The 16791-nt window shown below is 38.4% G+C and overlaps 1 protein-coding gene across 3 annotated transcripts in view; it reads left to right on the top strand.

Moving 5' to 3' along the window:
- The window catches only part of FOXN2 (forkhead box N2), a 55980-nt gene that overhangs the window by 356 nt on the left and 38833 nt on the right, over positions 1 to 16791 (top strand). For 2 of the 3 annotated variants that reach the window (XM_060026662.1, XM_060026663.1), the window contains exon 1: positions 556 to 684. The exons of the other annotated variant lie outside the window; for it this stretch is intronic. The gene's annotated coding sequence lies outside the window, so the exon portion shown is untranslated. Of the gene's footprint in view, positions 1 to 555; positions 685 to 16791 lie in introns of those variants that run through there. 3 annotated transcript variants of the gene reach the window in all.

The raw sequence follows: 16791 nt of genomic DNA, 5'->3' as shown, positions 1-16791 counted from the left end.
CGTGACGGGCCCGGACATTTTTGTCCCGTGAGGGATTGGCGCTGGCGCGGGGGTCTCCCCTGCGCGCGCCTTGGGTGGCGTGTGGGCTCCCGGGGGGGTGGCGAACTGAGGGTAGTGCGGCCCCGTGAGGAGTTAGGAGTTTTTCCTGAGGGGTGTAATGACCGCCCGGGAGGGGGTGTCGCGGGGCGGAAACCGCGGCGAGGGGTGCCGGCTCTTCAGAAAGGCTTGGAGGTGGCCCCGAGGACGCTTAGGGTTCGACTCGGGACGAATCTGCTGTTGGGGGAAGCGCCCCAAACCCGTCGGGAGTCTTTGCAGCACAGACGCACCCCCTCCCCCCGCCCCCGGCATAAAGTGCAGCAAGACGTGCGGGGCGTGGAGCCCTCGCCCGGCCCCGGGCGGACTGGCTGGGCCCGGCCAAATAGTGCCCGGGGAGGCTCCGGGCGCGGCCGGCAGTGAACTTCGAGCAGCGGGGCGGCTGGGCGTTGGGGATGGGCAGGGGCGGGTCCCGGATGTGGGGGTGGCCGACCCAGGCACCCTCTGGCCCCTCCTCCAGCGGGCGCCCGGGGGGCCTCCGAGGGTTGCTGTCTTGGTGGGATGGGAGTTAGTGTTTCAGCGCTGCAATATGGACACTTCCTGTTCGCCGCTTCTCTTGGGCCCTTGGTTATCTGTGCCCTTACCGGGAAGGTGAGAGGTCGTGTGGGCGTGTGCGAGGCCCTTCAGCCTTCTGAGTTCGCCCCATCGCAACAGCAGCGAGGCTGGAACCCGGGAGGACGGTGGGAGTCAGGGGAAAGCGGCCCATGTGCGTAGTGCTCCGTCTTACTCAACTCCACCCCATTGCCCCTTTGCAGAGTGCCTCTGTTCCCATCGCAGCTCACGGGAGTTGGCGTGTCTTAATAAACTGGGGGCACACTCTCGGGATCTTCCTGGACCTGATTTCTGCTTTAAAGCCTCTTTAAAGCCGCCTCTGTACTTGGTTTTCTCCTTACAGAAAAAAGTCTTAGCGTGCAAAGAAATGACGCATACTTTATTTCTTCTACCCCAACTCCGAGGTTGTGGGAGGAGGTTATTATTTTCAGGTTAGTTTACGCTGTTAATCTTGTCTTCTGATTGTGACAGCCACGTGTCCGGTTGAGTGTAACTGAGCGCCCTAGCGCAGCCAGGGCTGAGCCTTCACTGGTAGCCAGGGGGCTTTGTTACCATGCAGTAGCTTTGCATCCACATGTATTTTGGTGTTTTCTGAGATGGAAGTGGAAAAAGCTGAACCGTTCATGTCTATCTCTGTACCAACCGAATGGAAGACTTTGTTTTCTAGCAGTCCTTGTAATGTATATATTGACATTTTTGCTTTCTGCTGTTTTGATGATTTATCTTTAAAATCTAAGCAGCAGTGTTAGGTACCATTAAGGAGTGATGGGGAATAGAAGAGTACATTACGGAGTTTCTCAACTTTGGGAAAAAACCGTTTGAATTTCAGAGTCGTTAATGAAAGTTTCTAATGTAATCAGAAATAATCACATTCTGCAGGATTTCTGCAGAATAGTTTCATAAAAATCTCAGTTTTTCTCTTTTTACATAAAAATTGTGATCTGAAAAGATATAAATATATTACCAGTGAAAATACTTGTTTAGGGATAAAATAAATACTTGTTTGATTTGTGCATGGGCACTTTCTTAAGCTTTTTTAAGGAAAAGTATTAACAGTTTATATAAATGTTAACATCAACAGATATTAAGGGAATGAAATTAAAGTTTTAGAATATATAAAAGTAAAAGGTCAAGGGCTGAAGAGCAAAAAATTAATAAAAAGTAAAATAAATAAAATGAAATAATTTTAAATAAATTATTCTAAAGTAAGGTAAAAAACAGGTTGAAGATAAACTTTTGGAGAGTTTGGAATTTATAGAATTTAAGAATTACATACAATCCTTGGTTACTAGTGCATCGTGTTTCATTTTGTAAATGTTTTGGTGAATTTGAATTATTTCTGTAACATGTTTTTATTTGAATCAGTTTTACTTGAAGAATGCTAAACCACAGAAAACACTTAGAATGTTTAAAAGAACTGTGTGGAGAAGTTACAGTAGTACCATTAGAATTTTAATTCTCATTCTAATTCAGTGAAGCTAATAGTTAAAAAGATTGGAGAGGCTTAGGTGCGGAAAAGATAATGCAATTGAGAAATGAATATGTGTGCTGACCACTGAGAGCAGTGCATAGTTGAGAAAGAAAACTAAATGAGGTGAAGAAATACTTATATAAAGCAGGAAGCACTGAAAACATATGCTGGGAGATAGCTACATTATTAGTTATGGAATCCGGCTATCAAATAAAACTTTAAAAAGTGCCATCCAAACAAGGATTAATCTTGTTCTTATGGCAGCTTATATGTGTGTGCCTTGCTTTTAGATTGTTGTCATTTTAGTAAGTGGGTTTTGCATAAATGTAAAAAGGTCCTCCAAAAACAAAGTTTTGAGGGCCCAATTCTTTGCTGATTTTTTTTTTTTTTAATTTTTAATTTTTGGCTGTGTGAGGTCTTCGTTGCAGCCCGCAGGCTTCTCTCTAGTTGTGGTGTTCGGGTTTTCTCTCTCTAGTTGTGACACACTGGCTTAGTTACCCCACGGCATGTGGGATCTTAGTTCCCTGACCAGGGATCAAACCTGGGTCCCCTGCATTGGAAGGTGGATTCTTTACCACTGGACCACCAGGGAAGTCCCTTTGCTGATTTCTTAGGGAAGAAAAAGTGTTCTAGTATTTGATCCCTATTCTTGGGTTGAAGAGACATGATTAATATATGTGAAAAAAAGTTTACAATGTGAGATGATATAGATAAGGGAGGCTTCTTGAAGAAAGTAAGGCTTTTGTTTTCAAAAGTCTAACCTTCATGTTACTCCCATTAGATTAATTTTCCTAAAGGTTATATCACTTTAACAACCAAAACACCTTATATCAAGCATAATACCAAATTTCTTCTCAAGATTTTTCAAACTTTGGTCCCAGTCTTCTCCCTTCTTATCTTCCACTGACGTACAGGAACTGTTCATTATTCACTACTTCAACATGGTATAACAATTTACTACTTTTTACGTTTGCTGATACAACATTTTTCTGTTGGAAATGCACCTGCACACATCCTCTTAACTGTTGAAGATCTTCTCAAACTTGAGGCTTGGTTAAAATCTTGATTGCCCTGCTAGCCTTAGAATCATAGAACTTTAGACCTGTCTTCCACCTCTCCAACTGAAATTCTTTTCTCTAATAGCATATTATTCTGTTGGGTTGTAGCATTCTATACTGCCTTGTTTTTATTTAATAAATATTTTTTGAGCACCTACCATGTGCCAGGCACTGTTACAGTAACTGAGGCTACAGCCTTGAATAAGACAAATTCCCATATTCTTTGTTATCTTTTTAGGTTTTATCACCCCAAGAAAATTATAGTCTTTGACCACCCAGAGGAGTCTTTTCCCCCCACCTCAGGTATATGTTATATGCTTAGTGAGTATTTGATTATTTTCTGAGTAAAGGAAAGGCAGCACTTATGAGGTAGAGAGATGGATGGAAAGGTCTTTCTTTGTAAGTGAAGGGTACAAAAGAATAACCAATTATGGATGGGCTTGAAAACATCACTTTTGAATTTAAGCATAGTTTAATGCCAAAAAAAATGGCATTTAAGCTTGGGCATGATAGGATAAAATCCTTATTTGAGGAAGGTTCATTTGACAGCAGCGTGCAGGACTAATTATTGACTATGGGAAGGAAAGAGATCTATTAAAGGACAAATTAGTAACTTTGAGAAGGAGGTTTGGAAGGGGAGCATAGTCAAGAAGATGGTGAGTTTAGTTGGAGTGTTAGGTGAGTGGGAGATATCAAGGTGAATATAACCTTTAATGACTAGAGATTAGAGCTGTGAGATAATCCATTCAATATAGAGGTGACAGCTAATGTTACAATTTTTTGTTATAGAGTTAGTAATTGAAGTGTTGAGGCCTAAGAATGATGCTTTGGGAAACAAGAATAAGGGGCATCTGCTTTGGTCATATGTGACTTCATAATTAATACTGTAGACTTGTTCAGTAACTTAATTTCCACTCTATGAGAGTGCTACCAAATATATAGGAACCAAAAGAATGTTTATCATCATTCACTTCCAAAGGATTTTGATTCATATATTTCTTATTCCCCTTACCCTAACTTTTTAAATTTAAATAAACATTTAATTTTAGAATAGTTTTACAGTTACAGAAAAATAGCAAGATAGTACAGTATACCTCACCCAGTTTACCCTATTGTTAACATCTTACATTACAGTGGTACAGTTGTCACAACTAAGGAAACAAAATTGCTACTTTATAACTAAATTACATACTTTATTCAGATTTCATTAGTTTTTCCCTAGTGTCCTTTTTCTGTTCCAGAATTCTAGTTTCTCAAATTTTTCTTATTTCTGATGATTGTGACAGTTTTTAGGAGTACTAGTCAGAAATCTTATAGAATGTCCCTCAGTTGAGATTTATCTAACATTTTCCTCATGATTAGACTGGGATTAGAGTTTTAGGGAGGAAGACAACAGAGGTGAAGTGCAATTTTCTTCACAGCTTATTAGGGTATATACTAAGAACATAAAATTGATACAATGTTGACAAATGTTGATCACCTGTTTGAGGTCTTCGTTGGGTTTCACTCCCCACCCAATCATACTCTTTGGAATCAAGTTTCCAAGCACAGCTCATGCTCAAGGCCTTGACCTAATTTTAATTCATGTATATTTTTATTTCCCTCAATCTAATTTTCTTGTCCATAAATAAACATTAAACTTGGACAAATATTCATTGAGCATCTTCTGTATTTAAGTGCTAAGGATATAGTGGTGAGCAAGAGACATCATTTCTACTCTTTTGGAGTCTGCCTGATGTGAACATAAAGTAAATAGAATTTATCCCCTCACCTACATAGGTCTTTTCACTGACAGTTGTAAGTATAGTATTACTGTAAGCCTAAAAGGCTAAATAAAGTTTTTAAGTAGCCATTTAGAAAATATGCTGTTATCAGAAAGATTAAATATATATACCATTAAAATAACCATCTTTTTGCTACCAACATGGATAAGGGAAAATTACTTTGATTCTCTCCAAGTAGGTGTACTACTGTTTAATTAGCAGAATAGTTTAATTATTGTTAATTATCTTCGTATCTTATAAAGTTTGCAGGTTGTATAAGAAAATTCTTGGCTTCTTGATTGTATTTCAGAGGCATTTGGTGCTTTTGCTACTTAGAGGTTTTTTTCTAAGAAGTGGTTTGAAAGACGTGTTGAATAAGAATTGCAGTTAATTTTTTCTCCTTAACTGGGTTAACTAAAAGCACTGTTACTTTGGACTCTTATTGAAATTCTCCCTAAAATGTATTATTAATACATTTACACTTTTCACATTTTATAGTGTTCAGCCCACTGAGCATAATTTAATGTTTAACTTAGAATTTTGACACAGAGAACAGTTATTTTGAGTTTTTATATAACCTTGGAGGTAGAGAATTGAGGAAATTGATAAACTTACATCCTTGTGGTTTGTTTATCTTAAAAGAGGAAATACAGGAAAACAGGAAGAGATTTCTTGTAAATTGAGATTTTACTGTTCCTTCTGCCTGCCCTATGCCTCTGTCCAACTCCTCCATCCTTAAAAGTTCAATTTAAATTCTACCTCTATGCTGATTGAGCAACATTTATTAATAATCATGGCAACAATTACTACCTTTTATCAGGTGCCTACTATGTTCTGGCGTGGCATTATACTAGACACATGAGTATATAATTTAATTCTCCAAAACAACTGTGCGGGACGTATTTTATTATAAAGAAACGGAAGTTATGTAAATGCAGCCCTGGGTGTTTGAGCCCAGGTCTGTCAGATTTTAAAATTTCATATTCTTTGTACTGTGACCTGAAGTCTTTGAAAAATGGATATTTGCCAGGATGAGATACTTCTTTCCCAGGAAAAAGTAAGGAAGAATACAGGGTAAAGAGAGCAAACTAATATTTATAGAATGCCTATTCTGTGACATGAATGCCACTACTTTATTGTCATAGTGAATTAAGTAAGTGGTGTTATTCCTTGGGATGTAAGGGGGTTAGGTCATTTGTCAGAGATTGCATAAGAAAGTTGGTAGGTGATGGGTCTGCTTGACTTCAAAACCTTATTATTAGTCTTTTACTTTTCTAGTACAGGATGCTGCTATTTTCATTCATTTAAACATTTGCTTACTAAATGTTATGGTCTGCGGTAGAGCATAAAAATGAATGTATTTTTGTTCTGCCTACAAGGATTTATATTCTAGTACAATATTTCTTAAATGGATGATAGAGAATCAATATAGTAAATTGTGACCAACATCTCTTAATACAATCAAATAGAAAATTTCAGTGTGTTGTATGTGGTAAGGGTAAAAGTGCTATTTCATTTTGTTTCCGTTACATATGTAAGTATCATGGATCTCTTATAAAAATATACTTCTTATTGTGGGATAGCATCAAAAGTTTGAAAACTACTGGTCTAGTGGCTGAGTTGGAAAGATAAGCAAATAATTATGAATAATCAGAAATAGCAAGTAAGTTCTATAATAGGGCTCTAAATAGGATGCTAAGGAAGCATGATTGGAAAAAATTGTATAATTCAAGGAAGGCTCCTAGAGAGATGACTTTGAGTCTCTCTGAAACATGGGGTGGAGAGCCTAAAATACATCTAAAAGCATGAAGAAGTTAAAGAGCATTGTATATTCCGGAAGCTTGGGGTGGTGTGAAATAGGTGCAAACAGGAACCAGATTTTTTATGGAATTTGTAGGCCACCGTACTAAAGATTGTAGATTTTATTAGGCCCATGGTTTTTCTGGAGTCTCATGGCATTCTTTTGCTAAAGAACAGATACATTTGTATATTTGATTCTATCATACAATCTAGAAACAATTTTAGGAATAGAAAATTTGACCATATAACACGTTATGTAGTATAAAATGGTGGGTATGAGCACAACTTTTGATAAAAACAATCACAACCAAAAAAAGATTAAACTTTTGAGGCTACGATCAAATGTTCCTTTTCTACTTTTTCTTGCATTTTTGCTGTTGCTAGCAGACTAATGGTAGCAGATGCTAAAGTTTGAAGAAAACTTTATAAGAGAAAATTGTTCATTTTTTTCCTTTGAATTGGAAGACAGCCATTATTCAATTTTGAGGACAGTAGGGACCCTCTATTGGAATATTAATATCAGACCCATTCCTGTAAGCCACAGTTTGCAACCTTTACCTACAGCTGTGTTTTGTTTGGCCAGGAATATTTAAAAAAATTTTTTTTGCATATTTGCCAACACTTAAATATTGGTACATTTCACACAAAAATCTAGAGTTCTTTTGTCCCTTGGAAAATTGAACATCGTGGCAGCATTGGTTTCATGGGTTGGTTGGGTGAAGCTTATAAGCAGCTGCCCTCTTTTGGCAGTCTCCATAATTCTCTGTTGTCTTACAGAAGACCAGCTTCACTTGTTTGTTGCCTGCCTGGTTCTTGTAAGGCTTTTGAATTGCCTGCTGTGTACTGTTATTTTGTGAAGTGTTTTAAAAGGGGGACTTGGGGTCTTTGAAAGATCATTCTGCCAGTATTGTAGAAGATGGATTGGAGGAATATGAGATGTGTCTGGTTCGAATTTTAATGCAGGTGGGATGCCCTTTTCTTCTTCTGAACCCATATTACTTTGTACCTTTCTCAAAGCACTTACTATATATAGCTTCCTCTTATATGTGTTACATATCTCTTCAACTAAATTGTAAACACCTCATACATAACATGTGCTCAATGAATGTTTGTTGAATTTAATTATATTTATTTTTAAGAAGACCGTGTTTGCTTGTCTCAAAGGTGAGTTTTCTTCGCAGTTTTAGAGTACCTCTTAACTGAAAAAATCTTTTACAAATTTTAAGTATCAGTTGAAATTTATTCTAAGAATAAGTAAATGTCAAACACTTTTAAACTATGTGTTACATGTGAAAAGCAGAACAGGTAGGTTCTATATAATAAGATGGTGGACTTTTAATTCATTGTCCTGTTTACCAAACTTCATGATGAAACACTGTGGGAAACTTGTCTCTCAGTTTGCCGTGTAATTTTTTTAAGTCATTTTGAAGATTATTCCAAGAGCTTTTTGTTACTATGTTTTCTACTGATAGCTAGAAGTTTTAAATTAATACCATTTATGGTTTTTTATTTTCTAAATTTTTAAAATGCTTTTTACTGTAAAATAAAATGTAGATGCAGAAAACCACACAAGAAATGTGCAGCTTAGTGAATTATTCTAAGGCCAACCCTCCTGTAACCATCTTCAAGGTTAAGGAATAGAATTTTGCCAGCCACCTTAGAAGCCCTTTCGAGTGCCTCTTCCAAAACATAACTCCTTCCTTCAAAAACTAACCACTGGGCTTCCCTGGTGGCACAGTGGTTTAGAGTTGGCCTGCCGATGCAGGGGACACGGGTTCGTACCCCGGTCCGGGAAGATCCCACATGCCACGGAGTGGCTGGGCCTGTGAGCCATGGCCACTGAGCCTGCACGTCCGGAGCCTGTGCTCCACAACGGGAGAGGCCACAACAGTGAGAGGCCTGCGTACCGCAAGAAAAAAAAAAAAACCTAACCACTATTCTAACTTTTTTGAAAATCCCTTAAGTTTCTTTTTGGTTTTATTACCCAAGTATGTGTCCTTAGACAGTGTGGTTAGCCTGCTTGCACCTTTGCTCTCTCCCTTCCTGTTTATTTCTTTCTGATTAAGTTTTCTTCCTTTTTACCCTTTGTTTCTCTTAAGGCTTTATCTTATATGTTTATTTTTTCTTGTATTCCTTTAAGTCTTCATTTCTGAAGTGGGTTTTTTTTCCTTTTATTTCAGATTCTTTCTTGAGCTCTGTCACTTTATTTTTGAGCTTCTCTTTTTTTTTAATTTTTAAATTTTATTATACAGCAGGTTCTTATTAGTTATCTATTTTATACGTATTAGTGTATACATGTCAATCCCAATCTCCCAATTCATCACACCACCGCCACCACACCCCCCCCCCCACTTTCCTGAGCTTTTCTAGTTCTGATTTTTTTTTCATGTCTTACATAATTTTTTTAAGCTCTTTTTGAAATAGAAGCTCATTTTTGTCTCTCCTGTGAGCATATCTTTCTGGCATGCTTTCATTGTAGGATATCATTTTATTCCCTGTTTTTTCTTTTATATCTTTATTTTATTTACTTATTTATTTTTACTGTGGTAAGAACATTTAACACGAGATCTACCCTCTTAAAATTTTAAGTGTACAATACAGTATTGTTAACTATAGGAAATGTGTTGTACAGCAGATTTCTAAAACATATTCACCTCGTGAAATGGAAACTTTTACCCATGGAACAACTCCCATTTCCCCCTCTGCCCTGCTTCTCTGCATTTAACTATTTTTCTTTTAATATTTATTTTATTTATTTATTTAGGCTGTACTGGGTCTTGGCTGTAGCACGCAGGATCCTTGTTGCAACATGCAGGCTTCTTCATTTGCGGCATGCGGACTTCTTAGTTGAGGCATGCGGGCTTCTTAGTTATAGCATGAGAACTCTTATTTGCGGCATGCATGCGGAATCTAGTTCCCTGGCCAGGGATCGAACCCAGGCCCCCTGCGTTGGGAGCACAGGGTCTTATCCACTGGACCACTGGGGAAGTCCCAAATTTAACTATTTTTGTTTCTCTTTCCTTATTGTAACTTTGTATGATATTCAACCCTCAACACTTTTCATCATTTCTTTTTATGAAACTAGTTTTCTTGAACTTGTAGGAGGAGGCTTGGTTCCGATAGCTCTTTTAACTTCACAGTCCTCTGTTTTTTGTTTTTATCCATCGTTTAAAAAATGGTGGATGGCTTTCAGAGATTTTCTGGCTCTTTCTACTCTGGCACTTATGTCCAGACCCTCTTTCCTTAATCTTGTTTTTCCCTGTCCTGCTCAATTTTGTTTCTATTCCCAGTACTTCCTCTTAAGTCTAGGGTCTGTCTTGGAAGAGAGCCCCAAAGGTCAAGTTTTGAGAGCTCAAAGGGACTAGATTGTTCCATGCCTGTAGGCCTTACTGTAGACCCCTTGCACTTACCCACTTTTGGAATAGCTTCAGCTTCTGTTCACAAACTGTCTCTCAGTACTTTCCAGGGAATACCTTTTGGCTGTTTTGTGCTTCTCTTCTCAAGTTCCTCAGACACCTCATTGCTTCCCTCTATTTTCTCTCACTTAGACACTGATAGAAAATAAGTCTGTGGGCTGTTGGTGGTTTGTTTACGTCCTTGTATTTTGAGGTTTGCAGGGAGACTTTGTTAAATAGTTTTATTGTAGTTATTACCCATGGGTTTGGGGTTTGCTCTATAGCTGCTCTCCCTGTTTTTATGTGAAGATTTGCAAGGAATCAAAAATTTGCTGCCGGGCTTCCCTGGTGGCGCAGTGGTTGAGAGTCCGCCTGCTGATGCAGGGGACATGGTTTCGTGCCCCAGTCCGGGAAGATCTCACGTGCCGCGGAGCGGCTGGGCCCTGAGCCATGGCCGCTGAGCCTGTGCGTCCGGAGCCTGTGCTCTGCAACAGGAGAGGCCACAACAGTGAGAGGCCCATGTACAGCAAAAAATAAAAATAAAAAAATTTTTAAAAATAAAAAAAGAATTTGCTGCCACGACAGCTGCCATCTTCCCAAAATCATCTTCCTGGTAATTTTAATTCAGGGAGTGGTCATGTCTTTTTTTCCTAAAATCTTGACAAAAAACTTTCATTTCTTCTGAAATTATTGCCACTTAATGCCGTCCACTGATTGTATATAGATGTCACAAAATTCTGAACCTGTTGTTTTGCCCTGATTATTTCTTCATAGTTAAGAGAGCCTTTAAGAATCTATTAAAGATCCTTTGGGAAATTGTGAAAGGGTCATGGGATTGTCTTTCTGTTGCACATATACAAGTCAAGTGTTAGTGCTTTGACTTTTAATGCTTTAGCTTTTTCCAATATTCAAAAGCTAACCTACATTGTGTACACCTAGGACCATTCTTAAATCATGGAGAAAAAATTGGGTTTAATAACAAGGATCAGATGCATGAAAGTAAATAATTGCAGTGTGAGACATACCCTTCTAGACATGGATTCTAGTACTGTGGGAACACGGAGTAGGAACTTTCCCCAATGAGTGGGATTGAGTGAGGTGGATTTTATAGTCATAATGGAGGCTTATGAATGGTGTGTCAGTACCTTTAACAACTCATTATCTCTGTTTTTTTCAAACTTTTCCTTTAGTAGTTCTTCATACACGTGGATTAGCATTAGGCTTTCTTTAATTGCAACTTCAAAAGAGCATGTTGTTCAGATGGAATTAAAATAATTAATGTTTAAAAGTTTCCTTTTGTGATAAAACTATTTTCCAAATAGTTCTTAAGTAGAGAACTGAAATTTAGGAAGTGAAAAGATCACAGAGCAGAATGGAACATAGTTGTCTAACATAATATTCTTTACTTGAAAGTTAATGCTCAGTAAATTTTTTTTAATGAATATCATATTTCACCCTTCAACTTTTTGTTCCATATAGTTTGATTAAAATGTCTCCTTTGGAAAAAAAATGTCTCCTTTGTTTAATTGAAAAAACTTATCATGCAGTATAATTTGAGTATAATTTTACCTTTGTGTTTCTTGTCTAGTTAGAGCCAGGTTGTACTTGCTTGAAGTATTCTGCTTAGGTGTGTTGAACCCATTGTTTCCCAGTCTCCTCTGGTTTTTTATTTAGTCTGGATTAAATACTTTATAATATAGAACTTTAGTGTTTATAAAGTGATTTCATGTCAATTGTTTCTTTTGAGCTGTTGACACAAATAACTACTCTAAAAAGAGGACATATAAATGCAATTGGAACATTGTGAGAGAGATTGAAAATCCCTAAGAGAAGTTCAGGTGGGAATTACATGGAGGAGTTGTCATTAAGTGAGGCCTTAAATATTAGGGTTTTGACTGATTGGTGGTAGGAGAGTAGACAATCCTGATGTTTAGAATAGCAGGAGGAAGCATATAAAGAAATGTACAGGAAGTATTTGAACAGGTTTGTCTAGTTTGGACTAACTTCATATGGAAGAGCATTAGGTTGAGGATGTATTGATAGATACTGAGTCAGATATATTGATGATAGTATGTAGCTTTTTTGTTGTTATTCTTATGGAGCAATCTAGGTAGGGTGGCAACTAGTATACTAGTGAAGAGCATGAGCTCTGGAGTCACATTATTCCCTGAGCTTATATCCCAGTTGTGCCACTTCATGATTTGTGATGTGGGCACACTGTTTAATCTCTCTGCATCTGTTTCCACATAAAATAGACACTGATAATAGCAGTTGCCTGGTAGAGTTGTTACAAAGATTAAAAGAGTTAATACAAGTAAAACACCAGGTATCAATAAGCATTCAATGAATTTTTTTATGTAAGAAAGTGTTTTTATGTAAGAAAGCTCTCATTTACATAAATTATGTGTACATAATTTATACACACACTCACACATGTTGGAAATGTACATACAAGTAGGAAAGGTAGGTCTTACCATGTATATATCTACAGGAAAGCTAGTAATATTTGAATTTCAGTTTTGTTTTGTTTTGTTTTGTTTTTGCAGTACGCCGGCCTCTCACTGTTGTGGCCTCTCCCGTTGCGGAGCACAGGCTCCGGACGCGCAGGCTTAGCGGCCATGGCTCACGGGCCCAGCCGCTCCGCAGCATGTGAGATCTTCCCGGACCGGGGCATGAACCCGTGTCCCCTGCATCGGCAGGCAGACTCTCAACCACTGTGCCACCAGGGAAGCCCTGAATTTCAGTTTTTAATAGCACTTAGATTATTGTAGAACAAAAGTTCAACCATCTCAGTTTATAGATGTCACAGTTATGTAGTAGCAGAGCTGGACAATAAATATTTGAGCAGTAAACAAAACAGACAACTGTTTTGTCTGCCATTATGGAGCTTTCAGTCAGTTAGGAAAGATGCGTATTGAGCCATCTCAGGTGTGCCAAATGTTATTAAAAAGTATAGGCAATTATGGAAGAAAAGAACTTGGGGCCCTCTGTAGTCTGGGATGTTAGAGGAAGTCTCTCTTAAGATTTTTAAGCTGAAATACGAATGATAGCCGTTAGCCAGGGCTAGGTGAAATGTACATACAAGTAAGAATGAAAAGAAGAATATTTTAGGCAAAGATAGTAGCATTTGTAAAGACCCTGAGGGAGGAGGAGAAAGCATGGCCTATTCAGACATCTCAAGTGGGGAGAACAAGGGAGAGTGGCAAAAGATAAGGCCAGAGATGTTAGACAGGGGCTAAGTTAGGCAGAGTCTCATACACCATGTTAAGGCCTTTGGACTTTGACCTAAGGGTCCCTTTGATGGATTAAGCAAGAAAGGGACATTTTCAGTTTTGCATTTTATAAGATTATGCTATATTATAGAAAACAAATTAGGAGCATCAGGCATAGATGCAGGGGGACTAATTTAGGAAGATATTATCAGAGCCACTGTGTATGTTTGTGCAGAACACAAACCGTAGGGGGTACCATTCATGTAGACTACCATTGTAGTGGTCTAGATGAGAGATGATGTTGACCTGGACTATAGTTGTGACTGCGAAAGTGGAGAAAGATGGGCAGATTTCAGGTTTAATGACTCCAAAATCTATCTCTAGACCAAACCTCTCTCCTGAACTTTAGATCACATATATCCCAAATGCCTACTCTACTTAAGTTATCTCACAAGTATCTCAAGCTCAACAGGTCAAAACAAAAAATACACACACACACACATCACCACAAACATTGATCTACCTCCAAGAAGAAAAACAGCCATATTCTCTTTCAGTATTCTCTATATAGTATTATCAAATGGAACTAACATCCACTCAGTTGCTGATTCTATCTACTAGTAGTGACAACTAGCTGTAAATAGCTGCAGTTGATATGGCTACTTAGAATTCGGGTTTTATATTCCATGTAAGTTTATTTAGAAACTTGAATGATTATTACAGTTAAGTATTACTACTTTCTAAAATGCCCTGGAGATAGTCTATTTAATAACATATACTTTCTAAAAAGTACATTTATTTATTTATTTTTGGCTGTGTTGGGTCTTCTTTGCTGCAGGTGGGCTTTCTTTAGTTACGGCGAGCGGGGACTTCTGTTGTTGCGGTGGCTTGTTGCAGAGCACGGGCTGTAGGCGCACGGGCTTCAGTAGTTGTGGCACGCAGGCTCAGTAGTTGTGGCTTGCAGGCTGTAGAGCGCAGGCTCAGTAGTTGTGGCACACGGGCTTAGTTGCTCCGCGCCATGTGGGATCTTCCTGGACCAGGGCTCGAACCCATGTTCCCTGCATTGGCAGGCAGATTCTTAACCACTGTGCCACCAGGGAAATACCAATAATATATACCTTTAATAATTTTTAGCATAAATATATTTACTTAAGTGTTCATATAGGGTTAGTTTAGTCCTATTTTAAAGAGAACTTAATTCTGTGTTAAGTTAATCATGCTTTTGTATTGTTTTTAGAATTACATATAAAATCAGTATATTAAGTCAACCAGTATACAGTCTTAAGTTTTAATCATGGTTTCCAAATTTGATATGGGGGTTATTAGTAAGGTAAGATATCATTGTCTGCCTTTATTAAATTTATTTTGATCATGAGTGTGCTTTTGAAAGATGCTTATTTTCAGTGGAACAATTCACTGTAGATTTACTGCATGGCTGACTAATTATAGCTTATATTCAAGGCACTGAAAACCTTATTACACATAAATAAATTTTGGTGATAAAGAATACCACCTGTTTGTATTCACATGCCAACCAAATTTATCTTTGTACTTTAGGACATTAGATCTGTTGATTTTCAGGTTTCTGTAACTTTGTTCCTCTCAAAATAACTTTTCAAGTACAGTTACAAGGCTATCAAAAAAACAAAGTGCTGGGCTTCCCTGGTGGCGCAGTGGTTGAGAATCTGCTTGCTAATGCAGGGGACACGGGTTCGAGCCCTGGTCTGGGAGGATCCCACATGCTGCGGAGCAACTAGGCCCGTGAGCCACAACTATTGAGCCTGCGTGTCTGGAGCCTGTGCTCGGCAACAAGAGAGGCCGAGACAGTGAGAGGCCCGCGCACCATGATGAAGAGTGGCCCCTGCTTGCTAACTGGTCACTATATGGTTTGTAGCACAGGTGACATTACTTCTAATTCTAGATGGTAAGGATATTTCTCTCCATTTGTGGTTGGTTTGTTTGTTTTTCTGTACTGTCAGTTTTTTTCAGCCTTTAACGCATTTTGGTTCAGATATGGCATTGATTGTAGTCCCAAAGATTGAGAAGATGGGTTTTCTCAGGTAGATTTACTCTGAAAGCTAGTAAGCGCTTTTTTTCTATCACTATGTTTAGTAACATGTAAGGTAAACTAGTGCTATGTTTTAGATACTAATAGAAGTTTACAAATTATTTTGTCATGAACTTTTAAAAAACATTTATTAGAAATAGCTATTTTTCTCGACAGAGAAAACAATTTTCACTCAACTTAGATCTCTTATGGTACTATTTTTTGAAACCAGTATTTCTCTGTGTGAAAGGCAGGGTTATGCGCTAGGGATTCATTGTTTAAAAATATATATATATATTTGGTCTTTATATGGAAAATATCATGTTTGTTTACTGGTTAGAAGCAGTCTTTTTTTTTTAACTTATAAAGCTATTGCTTCATATTAATTTCTCCAAGAAACAAATGAACAATGAGACTTTTTTGGCGGGTGGGGGGAGACAAGTGCTGTAACAATGTGTAGGGAACCTCTATATACTGTATACAAGTAGCACAAAATTGTTTAGGTAGACATGGCATTTGAACCATGGTTACACAATGTATTTGGGCAAGTTAACTTAGGAGAAAAGTGGATTCAGTGGAAGATTACCACAACAGATCCCACTCCCCTCCCCAATTTTAGTGTTCTCTGCTTTTAGCACGAGTTGGGGAAAGGTGTTTTCCCCCACTCAATTTTTTTTTTTTTTTTTTTTGTAGTACGCGGGCCTCTCACTGTTGTGGCCTCTCCCATTGCGGAGCACAGGCTCCGGACGCGCAGGCTCAGCAGCCGTGGCTCATGGGCCTAGCCGCTCCACGGGATCTTCCCGGACCGGGGCATGAACCCGTGTCCCCTGCATCGGCAGGTGGACTCTCAACCACTGCGCCACCAGGGAAGACCCCCCCCCCCAATTTTATTTCTTTTTTTACCCCATTTGAAAAACTGTTTCTCTATGAGACAAATCTTTGACCCTTTTGTATTCTGCGTCCTTCCCTCCCTTTCCCTTTCTTGACAGGAAAATGCAGCTGCACACATTTTTTGTTTAGAGACAATGGGTCACATGCTGTGTCACCTAAATCTATGACCAAGAGGCAGTTTTATCCCTAAGAGATCATAATGCTTCAGTTGTCCTGGATACATGACATCATGTAGCATTATAATCAAACATACGTCTTTTTGCAGTAGTACTTTTGGGATTTGAATCTACCCTGTAATCTCAATATTGGATTTTATGCGATGGACAGTATTTATAATAGAGAACCTTAAAACAAAAATGTATTGTAGGAAAGGTTGTGAGTTCCTTTTATATGGCTTAATTTTCTTACCTCAGGGTTACCAAAGTTATCAGATAATTTGAGTTAATAGAATATCTTTAAAGTTCTAGCATTAAATTTGTTACACAAAGCCTTGCAAATAGTATGTGCTC

This window comes from Delphinus delphis, chromosome 12, assembly GCF_949987515.2.
Source record: "Delphinus delphis chromosome 12, mDelDel1.2, whole genome shotgun sequence".
NCBI classification, from domain to species: domain Eukaryota; kingdom Metazoa; phylum Chordata; class Mammalia; order Artiodactyla; family Delphinidae; genus Delphinus; species Delphinus delphis.
The sequence above is the reverse complement of the archived record's forward strand: the minus strand, read 5'-3'. Positions and strand labels throughout refer to the sequence as shown.